This window comes from Penaeus vannamei, chromosome 16, assembly GCF_042767895.1.
Source record: "Penaeus vannamei isolate JL-2024 chromosome 16, ASM4276789v1, whole genome shotgun sequence".
NCBI lineage: Eukaryota > Metazoa > Arthropoda > Malacostraca > Decapoda > Penaeidae > Penaeus > Penaeus vannamei.
Genome location: NC_091564.1, coordinates 24,354,234 through 24,381,569, shown reverse-complemented (window position 1 = coordinate 24,381,569; position 27,336 = coordinate 24,354,234).

Genomic DNA, 27,336 nt, shown 5'->3' with positions numbered 1-27,336 from the left:
AAAGAAAAGATTATCATCTACTGGGGGGACCATTGCTGTGGACTTTGAACCTTTTTCCCTTTGGTTCTTTTTGTGGTTTTGCCACTAGCAAGCTTGGGGAATTCCTCTCTGTTAGAGATATCCAATTTTCGCTGTGGGGGTGACTCCTTCCTCTTAGGAGGTCGGGGAGTCTTTTCTTTTTTGTTTTTGCCCCAGACGTAGGTGCCTGGGGGCGCAGGGACAAAGTCAGGCTGCTTTTTGGCTAGCTCCTGCTTTTTAATAACTGCCTGTTTCCTGACAGAGCGAGCCAGGCTCCAGGCATGATGCTTTTTGACACAGTTTGGACACTTGGCTATTGTGTCCTTCTGGCCATCTTTGTGTGCCTTGATACACACTTCGGTTTCGTGTGCCTCGCTGCATACACCACATTTGGCTTTGGCCTTGCAGTTGGCCTGGTGATGCCCAAATTTGTGACACGTGAAGCACCTCAAGGGCTCTGGCACATATGTCCTGAGCTTGTATGAGCCCCAGTTACCCAGATCAGGGGTGGTGATTGGGGCTCCCTTGACGATAACCAGGACTTGCCTGGTTCGAGACCCTTTGGTCATGCGGGAAGCCTCCACCACTTGTGGGAGAGACGTGATCATTTCCACGTCGAACCCTAGTGGGAAGCCAAGTAGCACCATCTTGGAATTTTTCTCTTGGGAGGTCAGTGGTGAGATACACACCTTTCTCCCGTCTTTTAGCACCTTGATTTCCTGCAGGAAGTTCATGATGGCTTTGTCTTTGGGGGCAATGATCATGCCCTCATCTCTAGAGTTTCGGATTGAGAGTCTGACGTTTCTTTCCTTCTCCAATGCCCTTACCAGTTGGCATGCATTGTCGAAGTCTTCGGGGTTTTTTTTGGTACCTTAAACCGCATTAGTTGACTTGGGGTGTGCTCTGCCTCTTCTTCAAAGTCAGTTTCCACCCTTCGTCGCTTCACGCCTCCCCTTTGCAGGGGTTTAAGGTCTTTAGAAGTGGGGGCAGCTGGTTTGGCTGGTTCAGCTGGAGCCCCTTCTTGACTGAGGGAGTTCTGAGGAGAGTTCAGGTTTCCCTCAGTCTGGTGTGCATGGACAGACTTTGTGTTTGGTGTTTCTGCCTTGTCCTTGCTCGGTTCAGCTGTAGGGGGAGGAGTCCCAGGACGGGCCGTAGGAGCGAGTGAGAGTGAATCTCGTGCTTCCTGTTTCGGCACAAATGAGTAAATGAGGGTTCTAGTACTATGGGCAGGTTAGAAATAGTTATGTGGTAGCGTAAGGTATCTAACCTGACCGAAGGAAAATCCTGAAGACTTGTGTTGCATAATGACAAACTCGTTAAGCGAGAATAAAAATAGATGAATAAAAGAGAAGAAACAGCAGAGATAAAAAATACGACTGAACACGACAGAAGCTTTCTAGTGTCAATAGTCAAGCTTAGACTGTTCATTAAAGATAAAACCAAGTATTAAGCAAGCCACCATTAATAATTAACACAAATGAACAATGCATCTTAAGACAACAAATCACTGGAATGTCTTCAAGATAATTCATAGCCTGAGGTTCAGAGAGTTCAAACTAATCATGTTTCATAAAATCAGAAAAGTAAGCACGAGAGTCATTTATCAGTGCAGTAATCAATAGTTACGTTAGGTAAATGTATTTAACTGAAGTGATCACTAGTATGAATAAATAAAAGAAAGCATTGAAATTCCACAATAAAACTTCACTTCATTTCACTTCAAATTACTTTACTTATTGGCGTGGTAAAAATGCAGCAAACCCACTCATTTCTCTTAGTGAAATTTACTAAAGTGTAAGTATAGAGAGTAAGCAATAAGAAATAAAACATGATAAATGAAAGTAAAAGCCAGTACGTTCACCATTATTATTTTCAAACCATAAAACAATACGCAATAATAAAAACCTCCACACAAAAAAAGAGCAATCAAAATAAAACAAATAAACAATACCTTAAAATTGAAGAATTTCTGCTATATCCATAGAGTAAAAAGGAAAAAGTTCGTTAAAAACGTCGGCTTTCTGAAGGAAAAGCCGAACGTATATCACAGAGCCAAAGGAAGTCGCAACTGATTTTTCAAGGGCGCTGACCCGACCCTTTATACCCATAAGGTCAGGCGCCAAGGTCAGTCCCCTCGAGTCTGCTCAACAAGACTCGCTATAGAGTCGTTAACATTTAATTTCATTATCTTTAAGATTGCTCATTTTCTTTAACCATAAAATCTGGAGGTAATCAATAAAACACAACATAAATCATATTCATAAAAGAAACGAAAAAATTAAAACGCATACAGGAATTAAAACATAAAAGAAAAGGAAACTACGCCGACTAGCCAACAAGGCTTGGCGCCGAACATCCACTTGTTATCCTGTCGCCAGCTCCTCCGCGTAGATTCCAGCCAAACAAGCAGCTTCCTCCTCCTCAGGAACGATCGTAGCATCTTGTCCAGGGCGTCCACAATCGCTCGTCAGCGCCTCCTGCAGGATCGCCTGCTGCGCCTGCTACGGCCTGGCGCCGGGGGTAGTTGGGGGAGTGGGGGTTTGGTGACGACAAGTGTGTGCATACACGGGGGCGAGAGCGGCAAGTAGGAGCGGAGGTGTCAGCTCACTACACAGCAGGCCGGACATGTTCGGCCTGCTTTTGTTCTTTCTTTCACCCCCCTGCAACCTTGAAAGGCTATAGGGTGACTACCATCTTCGGATTCATTTTGTAGTCATTAAGAGAGTATGAAACAGATTGGTCCCCTTTCGGGGATTATCCTTATACCTGCTCTCAGGGTGAGGTCTTAAGAAGGGCCTCAAAAAAAGCTCTGTTCCCTACACTCGACCCTTCAGCACCACAGGACAGGAGATCCCCCTGGGTGGGCTGAACTCGGAGTTTTGGTGTGGTAAATGCTCTGCGCCCCAATCCTGCTACAAGGGGTGTGTGATCACGTCATCGCAGCCCAGGCGAATGTTGGAAATCGGCGTTTCCCGCAGGCCCAGGCTGCACCAGGAAGTCAGAAGGAGAGGGCAAGAGTTAGGCACTATAAAATCGCCCTTGGTGCGTGGCCACAAACTATGTCCAGGGCCAGGTTTGTAATCTCGCTCTCCAAGGGAGCGGTAGTGGGGCACTTGCTACAAGAGAAGGCCTGGCCAATTGTCGCGGCGAACCACGATAAATTGGCGGAGCTCTCTGTGTAGTTTGTTGTCAAAGAGTATCAGTCAAGCTCAAGTCTGATGGCTTTTGCTCTGGAGGATCACGCCAAGTGGGTGATCTCTCTTTGTACACCACAGGGGAGAGGGCCTGTGTAGTGTGTACATCACAGGGGCTCGCCCATCGGACCGCAGGCTCCCCTCGTTCCCGGGTGGCTGGCACAGCTCAGTCCCACTTAAGCTCCCGCACCCGGGCCGAGTTCAAGGGCATACCTGGATCTTATAGATTCAAGGTTTTTCGTTGTTGTCATCGTGGATGCTAAAGAGATTGACACCCCCACGACGGACAAGACGATTGGCCCTTGGTGTAACTGCTTTGGCCACCCTTGCTGGCGCGGAGCACTTCCACCTTTCATCGTCCAGTTAATTAGCTCTGCTAGCCTCCCCTCTACCCATCATTCATCACCCTCACTATAGCGTAACCCATGGGTCACGTTATCAAATTAGCGTATACTGGGGAGCCTATCTCTTGCGAGGAGGCTCTCCAAAACATCATCATCACTGAGGTGGCAGTCATACACCTCTTTAAGGTCCATAATGGCTTCAAAGTGACAGTTGCCAAACCTGAACACCTGACTCCATTTCTTTCGGCCGACGGCCAAAGAAAGCTCAAAGATCATGGCTTTTCACCTGTTCCCTCCCCCGAGATGAAGGCTAAGTGTACGATCGTGGCGAAAATGATCGACAAGACGATCCCCTCACGATCGTGCGAGTCCATCTGCCAGGAGGTTTCCGTCAAGAACGGTGTCACTGTTCTCGACGTCTACATGCCGCCCGAGTCGCGAATCGTCAAGATTCGCGTTTCATCCCCCGAGAAAGCCCAGAATCTTCTCTCACGGGGACTCATGATGTTCAATACATCGGTCCCCACCTACAACTTGGAACCCGAATGCTTCATTTACATAGACCAATGCTTAAACTGCTACCGCTTTCACCACAAAAAACACCAATGCACACACCCTCAGAGATGCTCTCAGTGCGCCGGCGACGGTCATTTCTTCGCCAGGTGCACTGAAACCATCAAATGCTGCAACTGCGAGGGATCGCATGTCGCAGTTAGTGGATCCTGCCCTAAACGGAAGGAAATACTAAAGGCAAAACGAGCTGACCTCCGGCAAGACAATAACACTGTCCCTTCCTACGCAACAACAGCTGCTACACAACCTGCTCAGACCAGCATACCCAGACGACCCACGACTTCCTCTCGGATAACGCTGCCCACACAACCCCAAACAAGCACCTTCACACCTAACACAAACCCAAAAATCCAGGCCATATTACATCGGTCCCCACCTACAACTTGGAACCCGAATGCTTCATTCACATAGACCAATGCTTAAACTGCTACCGCTTTCACCACAAAAAACACCAATGCACACACCCTCAGAGATGCTCTCGGTGCGCCGGCGACGGTCATTTTTTCGCCAGGTGCACTGAAACCATCAAATGCTGCAACTGCGAGGGATCGCATGTCGCAGTTAGTGGATCCTGCCCTAAACGGAAGGAAATACTAAAGGCAAAACGAGCTGACCTCCGGCAAGACAATAACACTGTCCCTTCCTACGCAACAACAGCTGCTACACAACCTGCTCAGACCAGCACACCCAGACAACCCACTTCCTCTCGGACAACTCTGCCCACACAACCCAAAACAAGCACCCTCACACCTAACACAAACCCAAAAATCCAGGCCATATTACACGTCTCATCGCTGCCAAATACAACGTAAAAAGATTCGCAAACATTGTCCCTATTATGCTCCAAGGATCGGCTTCCCCAGCATTGTTGTCCCTGAGGAAATCTTTGAAGATTAAAACCTATACATCCCTGAGTACGCCACAACAAACACAGAAACCACAGGAAATGAGGTGACAGACACCCAGAGCCTCATTCTTCCTCACAACACCGACACCTCGTTTTGCAACCTCAGCCACAACGAAGACATAAAGAAACAGCACAGGCACGCCATACTACATACATACTACCACTGATCACAAACGCAAACAAACCACACCACCATCCACGCACACCAAGAAAGACAAAAAGGATCCTCCTATCCCTCAAGCTCGTCGTCGTAGATTGGATGACACTATTCTTGACGACGACAGTAGCGACTCCGACATCGATGTCGAGAGCGTTCTCGAGGCCGGGCTTGGGCTCTCGGCTGGAGCCATGCTCCCTGCCAGGGGACCCCTGGGACAGCGCGGGAGCATCGGGAATTAGTCCGCCGATTCCCAGGACTTCCACGCCGGTTCACAGGACTCCCTGCCTGACCTCGAGGAGCCGTCGATCGCGCAGCACTCAGACGGTTCCCTGTAGTGGGTCGTGACCTATCTATTGCACGTCTGAACTCCGCGAGGAAGCCTCTCGCTTCCTCCTTAACATCATGTGGGGTATGTTGGCCTGTAGACAGACTCACCACTGGCTGGATGGACTCACCCTCCATCTTTCGTTCCGGCTGGAGATCAGGTTTAGGCCATGATCTCTTTCTTTGGCATGGGACAGGGAATGATGCAGTTTTTGGGTTTTGCCGCATCACTTTGAAGCCACCTTCTACTCATTCCTTTCAAATTTTCCCTTCCCCTATCCACTCGTTTTGTTCAGTTGTTTTTCGTGTTCTCCTGTCTGTTCGCTTGTTGTTTTGTTGTTTTGTTTTTTGTGGTCCTGTACCTTTTTAATCTCCTCAATAAAGTAATCTCCCCCAGGTACTGCCCTCTCTTATCCCCGTTTTTAAATACTTTCACCTCGTCCCCTGACGCTTGTGACCGCCACCTCACCCCTCACCCTCACTTATATCATATCCTTGCCATAGCGTTGACCCTCATCCTTATCCTTACCCTGACATCCCACTGGTTTCGGTTTCCGACACGTGGCGCTTGCTGCTAGTACTCGTGCCAGGACCACAAACCCTTCAGCGTAAGGGTTTGTGCGAGCCGAGGAAAGAAGCGTCACGGCCAGTGGAGTTAACCCAATCGTGGTGAGGCCGCCCGAGCCGCGCCCCTCCGGAAGACCTGCGGCCGAGGGAGAGAAATCTCCTCTCGACTCGGGCGGGAGGGGCCAGCCTCTTTCCCCTCCCCCTCAGTTAGCCGAGAGGCTCCGTGTTAGCCATAGCGAGGCTCCACGCCCCGTGGGAAAAATGTGGTGAGGCGAGCCGTGCTCAAGGTCCCGGGGTATTCCCCGCGCCACGAGTCGCGGCCTTGCCTCGCCGCACGATCTCGCGAGGTGCGGCCGCGCGGTGAACACGCGAGTCTGCCGATGGCGCTGGGCCCCTCGATCCTTTTCCTCTTTCAACAAACACACTCCAACTATTACCTCAAGTTTACCCCGCAGGCTGGGTAAAGCCCCGGCTCCTTCTTCTAAAATTCTTTTCCTCCTCCTTATCCTTATCCTATCCTCACTCTTCCTTCCCCCCCCTCTTCTTTACACACTTTGTGCTTATTATGCCGAGTTCAGCACTCACGATCCTCCAGCCGAGCAAGACACAGCAAGCAACAACAAGGCCTACCCAGGCCATAGCCGACGGGTGAGCCGCCCCAGCTCTCCCCGGCGATCTCCGGCACACCAGCCATACCTGTGGGCACTCACACCCACACACTTAAAGAGATGATTGACACCAGTCTATGGCCGATACCAGTCCATTGCCATAAGAGAAACGTCGAAAAAAACCTTTTCGCTTTTTATTGGTAATTATGAGGATTTTAACATTAATTTAGGTAATTGTTATGATTTTCATGATAATTCCTTCATTATATGCAATAATGATGATAATTATGATGATAATGACAATGATATTGACAATAATAAAGTTAATAATGATAAAATCATAATTATAATGATAATTTTGATAATTACTGCAATAATAGCAATAATCAACTCTATTCCAATAATTTTCAGACTATTTTTATAATGATAATAGCAATAATGATAATTTTAGAAATAATAATGACAATAGTAATAATTATAATGACAATGATAAGGAGGTTATTGTCATTATTAGTCAAAATTATTGGAATATAGTTTATTATTGCAGTATATATCAAAATTATCATTATAATTATGATTTTATTATCATTAATATTGTCATTATCATTGTCAGTATCATCATAATTATCATCATTATTGCATATAATGAAGGAATTATCATGAAAATCATCACAATTACCTCATAATTATCAATAAAAAGCGAAAAGGGATTTTTTTTCGATGTTTCTCTCAAAAGGCTAGATTTTGCCATTTTATCGACTTTGGGATTTTATTACTTTAGGCCTTTATTTCATTATAAATGGAGTGGATGATAATTATTATCATCATTAATATTACTGTCATTATTCTTATGATTATTATCATTATAGTCATTATCATCATGATTATCATCATTATTATCATCATTATCGCAGTTATAATGATTATTATGCTAATTATTATAGCTATTTTCATCATCATAACTATTTTTATAATGATAATAGCAATAATGATAATTTTAGAAATAATAATGACAATAGTAATCATTATAATGACAATTTTAATGATGTTAGTATTATTTCTATTGTCATTATTAGTCTGAAATATATTGGAATAGAGATGATTATTTTTATTATTGCAGTAATTATCAAAATTATCATTATAATTATGATTTATTATTATTATCATTATTATTGTCATTATCATTGTCATTATCATCATAATTGTCCTCATCATTACATATAATGAAGGAATTATCATGAAAATCATCACAATTACCTGAATTAATGTTAAAATCCTCATAATTACCAATAAAAAGCGAAAAGGTTTTTTTTTCGACATTTCTCTCAAAAGCATTTTGCCGTTTTTTCGACTTGTGGGATTTTATTACTTTTGGCCTAAATTTCATTATAAATGGACTGGATAATAATTATTATCATCATTATTATCATTACTGTCATTATTCTTATGATTATTATCATCATGATTATCATCATTATTATCATCATTATTGCAGTTATAATTATTATTAAGCTAATTATTAATGCTATTTTCATCTTCATAACTATTTTTATAATGATAATAGCAATAGTGATAATTTAAGATATAATAATGACAATAGTAATAATTATAATGTCAATGATAATGATGTTATTATTATTTCTATTGTCATTATTAGTCTGAAAATTATTGGAATAGAGTTGATTATTGCTATTATTGCAGTAATTATCATTATAATTATGATTTATTATAATTATCATTATTATTGTCATTACCATCATAATTATCATCATTATTGCATATAATGAAAGAAATTATCATGAAAATCATCACAATTACCGGTATTAATTTTAGGATCCTCATGATTACCAATATAAGGTAAAGAAAAAAAAAACGACGTTTCTTTTAAAAGGCTGTAATACGCTAGATTTTGCCGTTTCTTCGACTTGTGGGATATTATTACTTTTGGACTTTATTTCATTATAAATGGACTGGATGATAATTATCATCATTATTATCATTACTCATTATTCTTATGATTATTATCATTATAGTCATGTTCATCATAATTATCATCATTATTATCATCATTATTGCAGTTATAATGATTATGCTAATTGTTATTGCTATTTTCATCATCATAACTATTTTTATAATGATAATAGCAATAAGGATAATTTTAGAAATAATAATGACAATAGGAATAATCATAATGACTATGATAATAATGTTATTATTATTCATATTGTCATTATTAGTCTGAAAATTATTGGAATAGAATTGATTATTGCTATTATTGCAGTAATTATCAAAATTATCATTATAATTATGATTTTATCATTATTATCATTATTATTGTCATTATCATTATCATTATCATCATAATTATATTCATTATTGCATATAATGAAGGAATTATCATGAAAATCATCACAATTACCTGAATTACTGTTAAAATCCTCATAATCACCAAGAAAAAGCGAAAAGAGTTTTTTTTCGACGTTTCTCTCCAAAGGCTGTAATACGCTCGAGTTTTCCGTTTTTCGACTTTTAGGATTTTATTACTTCTGGCCTTTATTTCATTATAAATGGACTGGATAATGATTATTGTCATCATTATTATCATAACTGTCATTAATCTTATGATTATTATCATTATAGTCCTTATCATCATGATTATCATCATTATTATCATCATTATTGCAGTTATAATGATTATTATGCTAATTATTGTAGCTATTTTCATCATAATTATTTTTATAATAATAATAGCAATAATGATGATTTTAGAAATAATAAGGACAATAGTAATAATTATAATGACAATGATAATGATGTTATTATTATTTCTTTTGTCATTATTTGTCTGAAAATTATTGGAATAGAGTTGATTATTGCTATTATTGCTGTAATTATCAAAATTATCATTATAATTATGATTTCATCATTATTATTATCATTATCATTGTCATTATCATCATCATAATTATCATCATTATTGCTTATGATGAAGGAATTATCATGAAAATCATCACAATTACCTGAATTAATGTTAAAATCCTCATAATTACCAATAAAAAGCGAAAAGAGTTTTTTTCGACGCATCTCTCAAAAGGCTCTAATTCGCTCGATTTTCCCGTTTTTTCGACTTTTGGGATTTTATTACTTTTGGCTTTTATTTCATTATAAATGGACTGGATAATAATCATCATCATTATTATCATTACTGTCATTATTCTTATGATTATCATTATAGTCATTATCATCATGATTAACATCATTATTGCAGTTATAATGATTATTATGCTAATCATTATAGCTATTTTCATCATCATAACTATTTTTATGATGATAATAGCAATAATGATAATTTTAGAAACAAAAATGACAATAGTAATAGTTATAAGGATAATGATAATGATGTTATTATTATTTCTATTGTCATTATTGGTCTGAAAATTATTGGAATAGAGTTGATTATTACTATTATTGCAGTAAATATCAAAATTATCATTATAATTATGATTTTATTATTATCATTATTCTTGTCATTATCATTGTCATTATCATCATAATTATCATCATTTTTGCATGTAATGAAGGGATTATCATGAAAATCTTCACAATTACCTGATTTAATGTTAAAATCCTCTTAATTACCAAGAAAAAGCGAAAAGGGTTTATATTCGACATTTCTCTCGCTCGATTTTGCCGTTGTTTCTTCTTTTGGGATTTTATTACTTTTGGCTTTTATTTCATTATAAATGGACTGAATAACAATTGATATCATCATTATTATCATTACTGTCATTATTCTTATGATTATTATAATTATAGTTATTCTCATGATTATCATCATTATTGCAGTTATAATGATTATTATACTAATAATTATAGCTATTTTTATCATCATAACTATTTTTATAATGATAATAGCAATAATGATAAAGAGAAATAATACTGACAACAGTAATAATTATAATGACAATGATAATGATATTATTTCTATTGTCTTTATTCGTCTGAAATCTATTGGAATAGAGTTGATTACTGCTTTTATTGCAGTAATTATCAAAATTATCATTATAATTATGATTTTACCATTATCATTATTATTGTCATTATCATCATTATTGCATATAATGAAGGAATTATCATGAAAAGCATCACAATTACCTGAATTGATGTTAAAATAAAAAGCGAAAAGGGTTTTTTCGAAGTTTCTCTCAAAAGCCTGTAATACGCTAGATTTTGCCGTTTTTTTTAACTGTTGGGATTTTATTACTTTTAGCCTTTATTTCATAATAAATGGACTGGATAAAAATTAGTATCATCATTATCATTACTGTCATTATTCCTATGATTATCATCATTATAGTCATTATCATCATGATTATCATCATTATTATCATCATTATTGCATTTGTAATGATTATTATGCTAATTATTATAGCTATTTTCATCATCATAAATATTTTTATAATGATAATAGCAATAATGATAATTTTAGAAATAATAATGACAGTTGTAATACTTATAATGTCAATGATAATGATGTTATTAATATTTCTATTGTCATTAGTAGTCTAAAAATTATTGGAATAGAGTTGATTATTGCTTTTATTGCAGTTATTATGAAAATTTTCATTATAATTATGATTTTATCATTAGTATCAATATTATTGTCATTATCATTAGCATTATCACCATAATTATCATAATTATTGCATATAATGAAAGAATCATCATGAAAATCATCACAATTAAGTGAATTAATGTTAAAATCATCATAATTACCAATAAAAAGCGAAAAGGTTTTTTTTCGACGTTTCTCTCAAAAAGCTGTAATACGCTAGATTTTGCCGATTTTTCGACTTGTGGGATTTTATTACTTTTGGCCTTTATTTCATTATAAATGGATTGGAAAATAATTATTATGATCATTATTATCATTAGTGTCAATATTCTTATGATTATTATCATTAATGTCATTATCATCATGATTATTATTATTATCATTATTATTGCAGTTGTAATGATTATTATACTAATTATTATAGCTATTTTCATCATCATACCTATTTTTATAATGATAATAGCAATAATGATAATTTTAGAAATGTTAATGACAATAGTAATAATTATAATGACAATGATAATGATGTAATTATTATTTCTATAGTCATTATTAGTCTGAAAATTATTGGAATAGAGTTGATTACTGTTATTATTGCAGTAAATATCAAAATTATCATTATAATTATGATTTTATCATTATTATCATCATTATTGTCATTATCATTAAAATTATCATTATTACATATAATGAAGGAACTATCATGAAAATCATCACAATTACCTGAATTAATTTTAAAATTCTCATAATTACCAATAAAACACGGAAAGGGTTTTTTTTCGGTTTCTCTCAAAAGGATGTAATACGCTCGATTTTGCCATGTTTTCGACTTTTTAGATTATATTACTTTTAGCCTTTATTTCATTATAAATAGACTGGATAATAATTATTTTCATCATCATTACTGTCATTATTCTTATGATTATTATCATTATAGTAATGATCATCATTATTATCACCATTATTGCTGATATAATGATTATTATGCTAATTATTATAGCTATTTTCATCATCATAAAAAAATTATAATGATAATAGCAATAATAATAATTTCAGAAATAATAATGACAATAGTAATAATTATATTAACAATGATAATGATGATATTATTATTTTCATTGTCATTATTAGTCTGAAAATTATTGGAATAGAGTTGATTATTGCTATTATTGCAGTAATTATCAGAATTATCATTTTAATTAGTATTTTATCATTATCATCATTATTATTGTCTTTATCATTGTCATTATCATAATACTTATCATTATTGCATATAATGAAGGAATTATTTATGAAAATCATCACAATTACCTGAATTAATGTTAAAATCCTCATAATTACCAATAAAAAGCGAAAAGGCCTTTTTTTCGACGTTTCTCTCAAAAGGCTGTAATACGCTTGATTTTGCCGTTTTTTCGACTTCTGGGATTTAATTAATTTTTACCTTTATTTAATTATAAATGGACTAGATAATAATTATTATCATTATTATCATTACTGTCATTATTCTTATGATTATTATTATTATAGTCATTACCATCATTATCATCATTATTATCATCATTATTGCAGTTTTAATGATTATTATGCTAAATATTATTCCTATTTTAATCGTCATAACTATTTTTATAATGATAATACCAATAATGATAATTTTAGAAATAATAAGGAAAATAGTAATAATTATAATGACAATGGTAATGATGTTATTTTTATTTCTATTACCATTAATAGTCTGAAATATAATGGAATAGATTTGATTCTTGCTATTATGTCAGTAATTATCAAAATTATCCTTATGATTACTATTTTATCATTATTATCATTATTATTGTCATTATCATTGTCATTATCATCATAGTTATCATTATTGCATATGATGAAGGAATTATCATGAAAATCATCACAATTACCTGAATTATTGATAAAATCCTCATGATTGCTTATAAAAACCAAAAAGTTTTTTTTGACATTTCTCTCAAAAGTCTGTAATACGCTAGATTTTGCCATTTTTCGACTTTATAGGATTTAATTACTTTTGGCCTTTATTTCATTATAATTGGACTGGATAATAATTATTATCATCATTATTATCATTGCTGTCATTATTCTTATGATTATCATTATAGTCATTACCATCATGATTATCATTATTATAATCATTATTGCTGATATAATCATTACTATGCTAATTATTATAGCTATTTTCATCATAACTGTTTTTCATAATGGAAATAGCAATAATAATAATTTTAGAGATAATAATGACAATAGCAATAATTATAATGACAATGATAATATTATTTCTATTGTCATTATTAGTCTGAAAATTATTGGAATAGAGTTGATTATTGCTATTATTGCAGTAATTATCAAAATTATCGTTATAATTATTTTATCATTATCATCATTATTATTGTCATCATCATTGTCCTAATCATCATAATTATCATCATTATTGCATATAATGAAGTAACTATCATGAAAATATTCAGAATTACCTGAATTAATGTTAAAATACTCAATTACCTATAAAAAGCGAAAAGGTTTTTTTTTCGACGTTACTCTCAAAAGCCTGTAATACGCTAGATTTTGCCGTTTTTTCGACTTTTTGGATTTTATTACTTTTGGCCTTTATTTCATTATAAATGAACTGGATAATTACTATTATCTTCATTATTATCATTACTGTCATTATTCTTATGATTGTTATCATTATAGCCATTATAATCAAGATTATAATCATTAGTATCATCATTATTGCAGTTATAATGGTTCTTAGGCTAATTATTATAGGTATTTTCATCATCATAACTATTTTTTATTATGATAATAGCAAAAATGATAATTTTAGAAATAATAATGACATTAGTAATAATTATAATGACAATGATAATGATGTAATTATTCTTTCTATTGTCATTATTAGCCTGAAAATTATTGGAATAGAGTTGATTAATACTATTATTGCAGTAAATATTAAAATTATCATTATAATTATGATTTCATCATTATCATTGTAATTATGATTTTAAAATTATCATTATTATTGTCATTATCATTGTCATTATCATCGTAATCATCATTATTGCATATAATGATGGAATTATCATGAAAATCATCACAATTACCTGAGGTAATGTTAAAATCCTCATAATTACCAATAAAAAGCATAAAGTTTTCTTTCGAAATTTCTCCCATAAGGCTGTAATACGCTTGATTTTGCTGTTTTTTTTTCGACTTTTGGGATTTTATTACTTTTGGCCTTCATTTCATTATAAAATGACTGGATAATAATTATTATCATTACTGTCATTATTCTTATGATTATTATCATTATAGTCATTACCATCATGATTATCATAATTATTATCATCATTATTGCAGTTATAATGATTATTATGCTAATTATTATAGCTATTTTAATCATCATAACTATTTCTATAATGATAATAGAAATAATGATAATTTTAGAAATAATAATGAAAATAGTAATAATTATAATGACAATGATAATGATGTTACTATTATTTCTATTGTCATTATTAGTCTGATATATAATGGAATAGATTTGATTATTGCTATTATTGCAGTAATTATCAAAATTATCCTTATAATTATGATTTTATCATTATCATTATTATTGTCATTATCATAGTCATTATCATCATAATTATGATCATTATTGCATATGATGAAGGAATTATCATGAAAATCATCACAATTACCTAAATCACGAAAAGGGTTACGCTAGATTTTGCCATTTTTTCGACTTCTGGGATTTTATTACTTTTGGCCCTTATTTTCTTATAAATGGACTGGATAATAACTATTATCTTCATTATTATCATTACTCTCATTATTATTATGATTATTATAATTATAACCTTTATCATCATGATTATCATCTATATTGTCATAATTATTGCAGTTATGATGATTATTATGCTAATATAGCTATTTTCATCATCATAACTATGTGTATAATGATATCAATAATGATAATTTTAAATAATAATAACGACAATAGAAATAATTATAATGACAATGATAATGATGATATTATTATTTCTATTGTCCTTATTAGTCTGAAAATTATTGGAATTGAGATGATTATTGCTATTATTGCAGTAATTATCAAATTTATAATTATATTTATGATTTTTTCATTAGTATCATTATTATTGTCATTATCATAATTATCATCATTGATGCATATAATGAAGGAATTATGAAAATCATCACAATTACCTGAAAAAATGTTACAATCCTCATAATTATCAATAAAAAGAGATTTTTGCCGTTTTTTCGACCTATTGGATTTTATTATTTTTGGCCATTATTTCATTATAATTGAACTGGATAATAATCATTATCATCATTATTGTCCTTAGTCATTATTATTATTATCATTATAGTAATTATCATCATGATTATCATCATTGTTATCATTATTGCAGTTATAATGAATATTATGCTAATTATTATAGCTATTTTCATCATCATAGCTATTTTTATAATAACAATAGCAATAACGATAATTTTAGAAATAATAATCACAATAGTAATAATTATAATGACAATGATAATGATGTTATTATATTTCTATTGTCATTATCAGTCTGAAAATTATTGGAATAGAGTTGATTATTGCTATTATTGCAGTAATTACCAAAGTTATCATTATGATTATGATTTTATCAATGTTATCATTATTATTGTCATTATCATTGTCATTATCATCATAACTATGATTGTTATTGCATATAATGAAGGAATTATCATGAAAATCATCACAATTACCTTAATCAATGTTAAAATCCTCATAAATATCAATAAAAAGCGAAAAGGTTTTTTCCGACGTATCTCTCATAAGACTGTAATATGCTAGATTTTGCCATTTTTTTGACTTTTGGGATTTTAGTACTTTTGGCTTTTACTTCATTATAAATGGACTGGATGATAACTATTATCTTCATTATTATCATTACTGTCATTATTCTTATGATTGTTATCATTATATCCTTTATCATCATAATTATCATCATTATTGTCATCATTATTGCAGTTATAATGATTATTATGCTAATTATTATAGCTATTTCAATCATTATAACTATTTTCATAATGATAATAGCAATAATGATAATTTTAGAAATAATAATGACAATAGGAATAATTATAATGACAATGCTAATGATGTCATTATTATTTCTATTGTTATTGTTAGTCTGAAAATCATTGGAATAGAGTTGATTATTGCTATTTTTGCAGTAATTATCAAAATTATCATTTTAATTAGTATTTTATCATTATCATCATTATTATTGTCATTATCATAATTATCATTATTATTGCATATAATGAAGGAATTATCATGAAAATCATCAAAATTACTTGAATTAATGTTAAAATCCTCATAATTAAAATTTTTCAACGTTTCTTTCAAAGGGCTGTAATAGGCTAGATTTTGCCGTTTTTTCGACTTATGGGATTTTATTACATTTGACCTTTTTCATTATAAATGGACTGGATAATAATTTATATCATCTAAAATTATCATTATTGCAATTATCATTATAAGAATAGTCATGATGATGAAAATAGCTATAGTAATTAGCATAATAATCATTATACCTGCATTAATGATGATAATGATGATAACCATGATGATAATGACTATAATGATAATAATCATAAGAATAATGACAGTAAAGATAATAATGATAATAATTATTATCCAGTCCATTGATAATGAAATAAAGGCCAAAAGTAATTAAATCCCAGATGTCGGAAAAACGGCAAAATCTAGCGTAATACAGCCTTTTGAAAGAAACGTGGAAAAAAAATATCTTCGCTTTTTATTGGTAATAATGAGGATTTTAACATGATTCAGGTAATTCTGATGATTTTCATGATAATTCCTTCATTATATGCAATAATGGATATAATTGTGATAATGAATATGATAAAGACAATAATAATGATAAATTCATAATCATGATGATTATTTTGATAGTTATTGCAATAATAGCAATAATCAACTGTATTCCAATAATTTTCAGACTAATAATGACAATAGAAATAGTAATGTCATTGTCATTATAATTATTACTATTGTCATTATTATTTCTAAAATTATCATTATTGCTATTATAATTAAAAAATAGTTACTATGATGAAAATTGCTATAATAATTAGGAAAATAATCATTATAACATCAATAATGATGATAATAATGATGATAATCATGATGATAATGACTATAATGATAATAATCATAAGAATAATGGCAGTAATGATAATAATCATAAGAATAATGGCAGTAAGGATAATGGCAGTAATGATAATAATGATGATAATCATTATTATTCAGTCCATTTATATTAAGATTAAGGCCAAAAGTAATCATATCCCATAAGTCGAACAACCGGCAAAATCAAGAGTGTTGCAGCCTTTTCAGAGAAAAGTCGAAAAAAATCCCATTTCGCTTTTTATTGGTAATTATTAGGATTTTAACATTAATTTAGGTAAATGTGATGATTTTCATGATAATTCCTGCATTATATACAATAATGATGATAATTATGATGGAAATGACAATGATAATGACAATAATAATGATAATGATAAAATCATAATCATAGTGATAATTTTGATAATTACTGCAATAATAGCAATAATCAACTCTATTCCAATAATTTTCAGCCTAATAATGCCAATAGAAATAATAATAACATCATTATCATTGTCATTATAATTATTACTATTGTCATTGTTACTTCTAAAATTATCATTATTGCTCGTATCATTATAAAAATAGTTATGATGAAAATAGGTATGATAATTAGCATAATAATCATTATAACTGCAATAATGATGATAATAATGATAATCATGATGATAATGACTATAATGACAATAATCATTAGAATAATGAAAGTAATGATAATAATGATAATAATTATTATCCAGTCCATTTATAATGAAATAAACGCCAAAGTAATAAAATCCAAAAGTCGAAAAAAAAAACTCTTTTCGCTTTTTATTGGTAGATATGAGGATTTTAACATTAATTCAGGTAATTGTGGTGATTTTCATAATAATTTCTTCATTATTGCATAAATGATGATAATAATGATGATAATGATAATGATAATGACAAGATCAATGATAATAATAGAATCATAATTATAATGATAAAATCATATTTATTATGATAATTTTCATAATTACTGCAATAATAGAAATAATAAACTCTATTCCAATAATTTTCAGACTAATAATGACATTAGAAATAATAATAACACCATTATCATTGTCATTATAATTATATATTCGTTATTATTTCTAAAATTATCATTATTGCTATTATCATTATAAAAATAGTTATGATGAAAATAGCTATAATAATTAGCATAATAATCTATTATAACTGCAATAATGATGATAATAATGATGATAATCAGGATGATAATGCCTATAATGATAATAATCATAAGAATAATGACAGTAATGATAATAATGATAATAATTTTTATCCTGTTCATTTATAATGAAATAAAGGCCAAAAGTAGTAAGATCCCAAAAGTCGAAAAAACGGCCTTTTGAGAGAAACGTCGAAAAAAAAACTTTTCGCTTTTTATTGGTAATTATGAGGATTTTAACATTAATTCAGGATATTCTGATGATTTTCATAATTCCTTCATTATATGCAATAATGATAATTATGATAATGACAATAGTAACGACAATAATGATAAAATCATAATTATAATGATAATTTTGATAATTACTGCAATAAAAGCAATAGTCAACTCTATTTCAATAATTTTCTGACTAATAATGATAATAGAAATAATAACATCAATATCATTGTTTTTATTATTATTACTATTATCATTATTATTTCTAAAGTTATAATTATTGCTATCATCATTATAAAAATAGTTATGATAATGAAAATAGCTATATTAATTAGCATAATAATCATTATAACTGCAATAATGATGATAATAATGATAATAATCATGATGATAATAATCATAAGAATAATGACAGCAATGATAATAATGATAATAATTATTATCCAGTCCATTTATAATGAAATAAAGGGCAAAAGTAATAAAATCCCCAAAGTCGCTAAAAACGGCAAAATCGACCGTATTACAGGCATTTAAGAGAAGCGTAGAAAAAAAACTTTAATTCAGGTAAATGTGATGATTTTCATGATAATTCCTTCATTATAGGCAATAATGATGATAATTATGATGATAATGACAATGATAATGACAATATAAATGATAATAATGATAAAATCATATTCATAAATGATGATTTTCATAATTACTGAAATATTAACAACAATCAACTCTACTCCAATAATTTTCAGATTAATAATGACAATAGAAATAATAATAACATCATTATCATTGTCATTATAATTATTACTATTGTCATTATAATTATTATTATTGTCATTATAATTATTATTATTGTCATTATTATTTCTAAAATTATCATTATTGCTATTATCATTATAAAAATAGTTATGATGAAAATAGCTATAATAATTAGCATAATAATAATTATAACTGTAATACTGATGATAACAATGATGATATTCATGATGATAATGACTATAATGATAATAATCATAGTAATAATGACAGTAATGATAATCATGATAATAATTATTATCCAGTCAATTTATAATGAAATAAAGGTCAAAAGTAATAAAATCCCAAAAGTCATGTAAACGGAAAAATCTATCGTATTACAGCCCATTCATAGAAACGTCGAAAAAAAAAAACCTTTACGCTTTTTAATGGTAATTATGATGATTCTAACATTAGTTCAGGTAATTATGATGACAGGCAATAATGATAATTATGATGATAATGGCAATGATAATGACAATAATAATGATAAAATCATAATTATAATAATAATTTTGATAATTACTTCAATAATAGCCATAATCAACTCTATTCCAATAATTTTCAGACTAATAATGACAATAGAAATAATAATATCATCATTGCCATTATAGTTATTACTATTGTCATTATTAATTCTAAGATTATCATTATTGCTATTATAAAAAATAGTTATGATGATGGAAATAGGTATAATAATTAGCATAATAATCATTATAACTGCAATAGAGATGATAATAATGATGATAATCATGATGATAATGACTATAATGATATATTCATAAGAATAATGACAGTAATAACAATAATGATGATAATTATTATTCATTCCATTTATACTGAATTAAAGGCCAAAAGTGATAAAATCACACTAGTAGAAAAAACGGCAAAATCTAGCGTATTACAGCTTTTTGAGAGAAACGTCGAAAAAACTCCTTTTCGCTTTTTATTGGTAGTTATAGTGATTGTAACATTAATTCAGGTAATTGTGATGATTTTCATGATAATTCCTTCATTGTATGCAACAATGATGAGAATTATGATGATAATGACAATGATATCGAAAATAGTAATGATAATAATGATCAAATCATTATTATAAGGATAATTAGTGCAATAATAGCAATGATCAACTCTATTTCAATAATTTTCAGACAAATAATGACAATGGAAATAGTAATAACATCATTATCATTGTGATTATAATTATTACTATTTTCATTATTATTTCTAAAATTATCATTATTCCTCTTATCATTATAAAAATAGTTATGATGATGAAAATAGCTATAATAATTAGGATAGTACTCATCATAACTCCAATAATGATGACAATAATGATAATAATCATGATGATAATGGCTATAATGATAATAATCATAAGAATAATGACTAATGAAAAAAATGATATTATTTATAATGAAATAAAGGTCAAAAGTAATAAAATCCCAGAAGTCGAAAAACCGAGAAAATCGAGCGTATTGCAGCCTTTTGAGAGAAACGTCGAAAAAAAACGTTCGCTTCTTTTTTTGGTAATTATGATGATTTTAACATTAATTCAGGTTATTGTGATGATTTGTGATAATCATCAGGATAATTTTGATATTTACTGATATAACAGCAATAATCAACTCTATTCCAATCATTTTTAGACTAATAATGACAATAGAATCAATAATATCATTATCATTTTCATTATAATTATTACTATTCTTATTATTTCTAAAATTATAATTATTGCTATTATCAATATAAAAATAGTTATGATGATGAAAATAGCTATAATAATTAGCATAATAATCATTATAACTGCAATAATGATAATAGTGATGATAATGACTATAATGATAATAATCATTAGAATAGTGACAGTAATGATAATATTGATGATAATCATTATTATCCAGTCCATTTATAATGAGATAAAGGCAAAAGTAATAAAATGATGATAATAATGATTATAATCATGATGATAATGACTATAATGATAATAATCATAAGAATAATGACAGTAATGATAATGATAATAATTATTATCCAGTCCATTTATAATGAAATAAAGGCCAAAAGTAATGAAATCCCATAAGTCGAAAAAACGGCAAAATCTATGGTATTACAGCCTTATGAGAGAAACGTCGAAAAGGCCTTTTCGCTTGTTATTGGTAATTATGAGGATTTTAACATTAATTCAGGCAATTGTGATGATTTTCATGATAATTCCTTCATTATATGCAATGATGATAATTATGATAATGACAATGATTATGACAATATTAATTATAATAATTATAAATTCATAATTATAATGATAATTTTGATAATTACTGATATAATAGCAATTATCAACACGATTCCAATAATTTTCAGACTAATAATGACAATAGAAATAATAATACTATCATTGTCATTATAATTATTACTATTATCATTATTATTTTCAAAATTATCATTATTGCTATTATTATTATGAACATAGTTATGATGATGAAAATAGCTATAATAATTAGCATAATAATCATTATAACTGCAATAATGATAATAATAATGATGATAATCATGATGATAAGGACTATAATGATAATAATCATATAAGAATAATGACAGTAATGATAATAAATATCATCCAGTCCCTTTATAATGAAATAAAGGCCAGAAGTAATAAAATCCCAAAAGTCGAAAAAAAAGCTACAAAATCTAGTGTATAACAGCCTTTTGAGAGAAACGTCGAAAAAAAACATTTTCGCTTTTTATTGGTAATTATGAGGATTTTAACATTGATTCAGGTAATTGTGATTATTTTCATGATAATTCTTTCATTATATGCAATAATGATGATACCTATGATGATAATGAAAATTATAATGGCAATAATAATGATAATAAGGATAAAATCATAATTATAAGGATAATTTTGATAATTACTGCAATAATAGTATTAATCGACTCTATTCCAATCATTTTCAGACTAATAATGACAATAGAAATGATAATAACATCATTATCATTGCCATTATAATTATTAATATAGTCATTATTATTTCTAAAATTATCATTATTGCTATTATCATTATAGAAATAGTTATGATGATGAAAATAGCTATAATAATTAGGATAATAATCAATATAACTGCAATAATGATGATAATAATGATGATAATCATGATGAAATTGACTATAATGATAATAATCATAAGAATAATGACAGTAATGATAATAATGATAATAATTATTATCCAGTCCAATTATAATGAAAAAAGGCCAATAGTAATAAAATCCCACAAATCGAAAAAACGGCAAAATCTAATCTTTTGAGAGAAACGTCGAAAAAAAACCTTTTCGCTTTTTATTGGTAATTATGAGGATTTTAACATTAATTCAGGTAATTGTGATGATATTCATGATAATTCCTTCATTATATGCAATAATGATGATAATTATGATGATGACAATGATAATGACAATAATAATGATAATGATAAAATCATAATTATAATGATAATTCTGATAATTACTGCAATGATAGCAATAATCAACTCTATTCCAATAATTTTCAGACTAATAATGACAATAGAAATAATAATAACATCATTATCATTGTCATTATAATTATTACTATTGTCATTTTTATTTCTAAAATTATCATTATTGCTATTATCATTACAAAAATAGTTATGATGACGAAAATAGCTATAATCATTAGCATAATAATTATTATAAATGTAATAATGATGATAATAATGATAATCATGATGATGACTATAATGAATATAATAATCATAAGAATAATGAAAGTAATGATAATAATGATGATAATAATTATTATCCAGTCCAATTATAATGAAATAAAGGCCAAAAGTAATAAAATCCCTAGCGTCGGAAAAATGGCAAAATCTAGCTTATTACAGCCTTTACAGATAATCGTCGAATAAAAAACCTTTTCGCTTTTTATTGGTAATTAGGAGGATTTTAACATTGATTCAGGTAATTGTAATCATTTTCATGATAATTCCTTCATTATATGCATAAATGATAATTATGATAAGGACAATGATAATGACAATGATAATGAAAATCTTAATGATGATCATGATAAAATCATAACTATAATGATAAATTTCATAATTACTGCAATAATAGCAATATTCAACTCAATTCCAATAATTTTCAGACTAATAATGGAAATAGAAATAATAACATCATTATCATTGTCATTATAATTATTACTGTCGTTATTATTTCAAAAATTATCATTATTTCTATTATCATTATAGAAATGTTGAAAATAGCTATAACAATTAGTATAATAATCATCATAACTAGTAATGATGATGATGATGATAATCATGATGATAATGACTATAATGACAATAATCATAAGAATAATGACAATAATGATAATGATGATAATAATTATTATCCAGTCCATTTATAATGAAATAAAGGCCAAAAGTAAGAAAATCCCAAAAGTCGTAGCGTATTACAGCCTTTGGAGAGAAACATGGAAAAATAACTTTTCGCTTTTTATTGGTAATTATGAGGATTTTAACATTAATTCAGGTAATTGTGATGATTTTCATGATAATTCTTTCATTATATGCAATAATGATGATAATTATGATGATAATGACAATAATAATTATAATAATGATAAAATCATAATTATTATGATAGTTTTGATAATTACTGCAATAATAGCAATAACATCATTATCATTGTCATTATAATTAGTACTATTGTTATTATTACTTCTAAAATTATCATTATGGCTATTATCATTATAAAAAGTGATGAAAATAGCTATAATAATTAGCATAAAAATAATTATACCTGCAATAATGATGATAATCATGATGACAATGACTATAATGAATTTGATAATCATAAAAATAATGAGAGTAATGATAATAATGATAATAATTATGGGGTGAAGAAAATAGATATAATAATTAGCATAATAATCATTATAACTGCAATAATGATGATAATAATGATGATATTCATGATGATAATGACTTTAATGATAATAATCATAAGAATAATGACTAATAATAATGATAATAATCATTATCCAGTCCATTTATAATGAAATAAAGGCCAAAAGTAATAAAATCCCCAAAGTCGAAAAAACGGAAAATATAGCGTATTACAGACTTTTGAGAACAACGTCGAAAAAAAAACTTTTCGCTTTCTATTGGTAAACATTAGTATTTTAACATTAATTCAGGTAATTGTGATGATTTTCATGATAATTCTTTCATTATATGCAATAATGATAATTATGAAGATAATGACAATGATAATGACAATAATAATGATAATAATGATAAAATCATAATTATAATGATAATTTTGATTTTCAGACTAATAATGACAGTAGAAATGATAATAACATCATTATCATTGTCTTTATAATCAATACTATTGTCATTTTTATTTCTAAAATTATCATTATTGCTATTATCATTATTAAAATAGTTATGATGATGAAAATAGCTATAATAATTAGCAAAATAATCATTATAACTGCAATTATGATTATAATGATGATAATCATGACGATAATGACTCTAATGATAATAATACTGAGAATAATGTCAGTGATGATAATAATGATAAAGATTTTCCAGTCCATTTATAATGAAATAAAGGCCAAAAGTAATAAAATCCCCAAAGTCGATAGACCGGAAAAATCTAGCGTATTACAGCCTTTTGAGAGAAAGGTCGAAAAAAAACCTTTTTCGGTAATTATGAGGATTTTAACATTAATTCAGGTAATTGTGATGATTTTCATGATAATTCCTTATATGCATTATATGCAATAATAATAATGATAATTATGATGATAATAACAATGACAATGATAATGATAATAATGATAAAATCATAATTATAATAATAATTTGGATAATTACTGCAATCATAGCAATAATCAACTCTATTCCAATAATTTCCAGACTAATAATGACAATAGAAATAATATCATTATCATTGTCATTATAATTATTTCCATTGTCACTATTATTTCTAAAATTATCATTATTTCTATTATTATGAAAATAGTTATTATGATTTAAATAGCTATAATAATTAGCATAATAATCATTATAACTGCAATAATGATAATAATGATGATAATCATGATGATAATGAATATAATGATGATAATCATGATGATAATGAATATAATGACAATAATCATAAGAACAATGACTGTAATGATAATAATGATGATAATAATTATTATTCAGTCCATTTATAATGAAATTAAGGCCATTAGTAATAAAATCCCAAAAGTCGAAGAAACGGCAAAATCTAGCGTATTACATCCTTTTCTGAGAAACGTCGAAATGGCTTTTTATTGGTAACTATGAGGATTTTAACATTAATTCAGTTAATTGTGATGATTTTCATAATTCCTTCATTATATGCAATAATGAGGATAATTATGATAATGACAATGCTAATGACAATGCTAATGATAATAATGATAAAATCATAATTATAAGGATAATTTTGATAATTACTGCAATAATAGCAATAATCAACTCTATTCCAATAATTTTCAGACCAATAATGACAATAGAAATAATAATAACATCATTATCATTATCATTATAATTATTACTATTGTCATTATTATTTCCAAAATTATCAATATTCCTATCATCATTATAAAAATAGTTATAATGAAAATAGCTATAATAATTAGCATAATAATCATTATAACCAATAATGATGATAATAATGATAATCATGATGATAATGACTATAATGATAATAATCATAAGAATAATGACAGTAATGATAGGGATAATAATTATTATTCAGGTCATATATAATGAAATAAAGGCCTAAAGTAATAAAATCCCATAAGTCGAAAAAACGGGAAAATCAAGCGAATTACAGCCTTTTGAGAAAAGACGTCGAAAAAGAACTTTTTAGTTATTTATTGGTAATTATTACATTAATTCAGGCAATTGTGATGATTTTCATGATAATTCCTTTATTATTTGCAATAATGATGATAATTATGAAGATAATAACAATGATAATGACAATAATAATGATAAAATCATAATTATAATGATAATTTTGATAATTACAGCAATAATAGCAATAATCAACTCTATCCCAATAATTTTCAGACTAATAATGAGAAATAGAAATAATAATAACATCATTATCATTGTCATTATTATTTCTAAAATTATCATTATTGCCATTATCATTATAAAAATAGTTATGATGATTAAAACAGCTATAATGATTAGCATAATAATTATAATAACTACAATAATGATGATAATGATGATAATCATGATGATAATGACTATAATGAATATAATAATCAGAAGAATAGTGACAGTAATGATAATAATGATGATAATAATTATTATCCAGTCCATTTATAATGAAATAAAGGCCAAAAGTAATAAAATACCAAAAGTCGAAAAAACAGAAAAATCTAGCTGTAATACACAGCCTTTTCAGAGAATCCTCGAATAAAAACCCTCTTCGCTTTTTATTGGTAATTATGAGGATTTTAACATTAATTCAGGGAAATGTGATGATTTCCATGATAATTCCT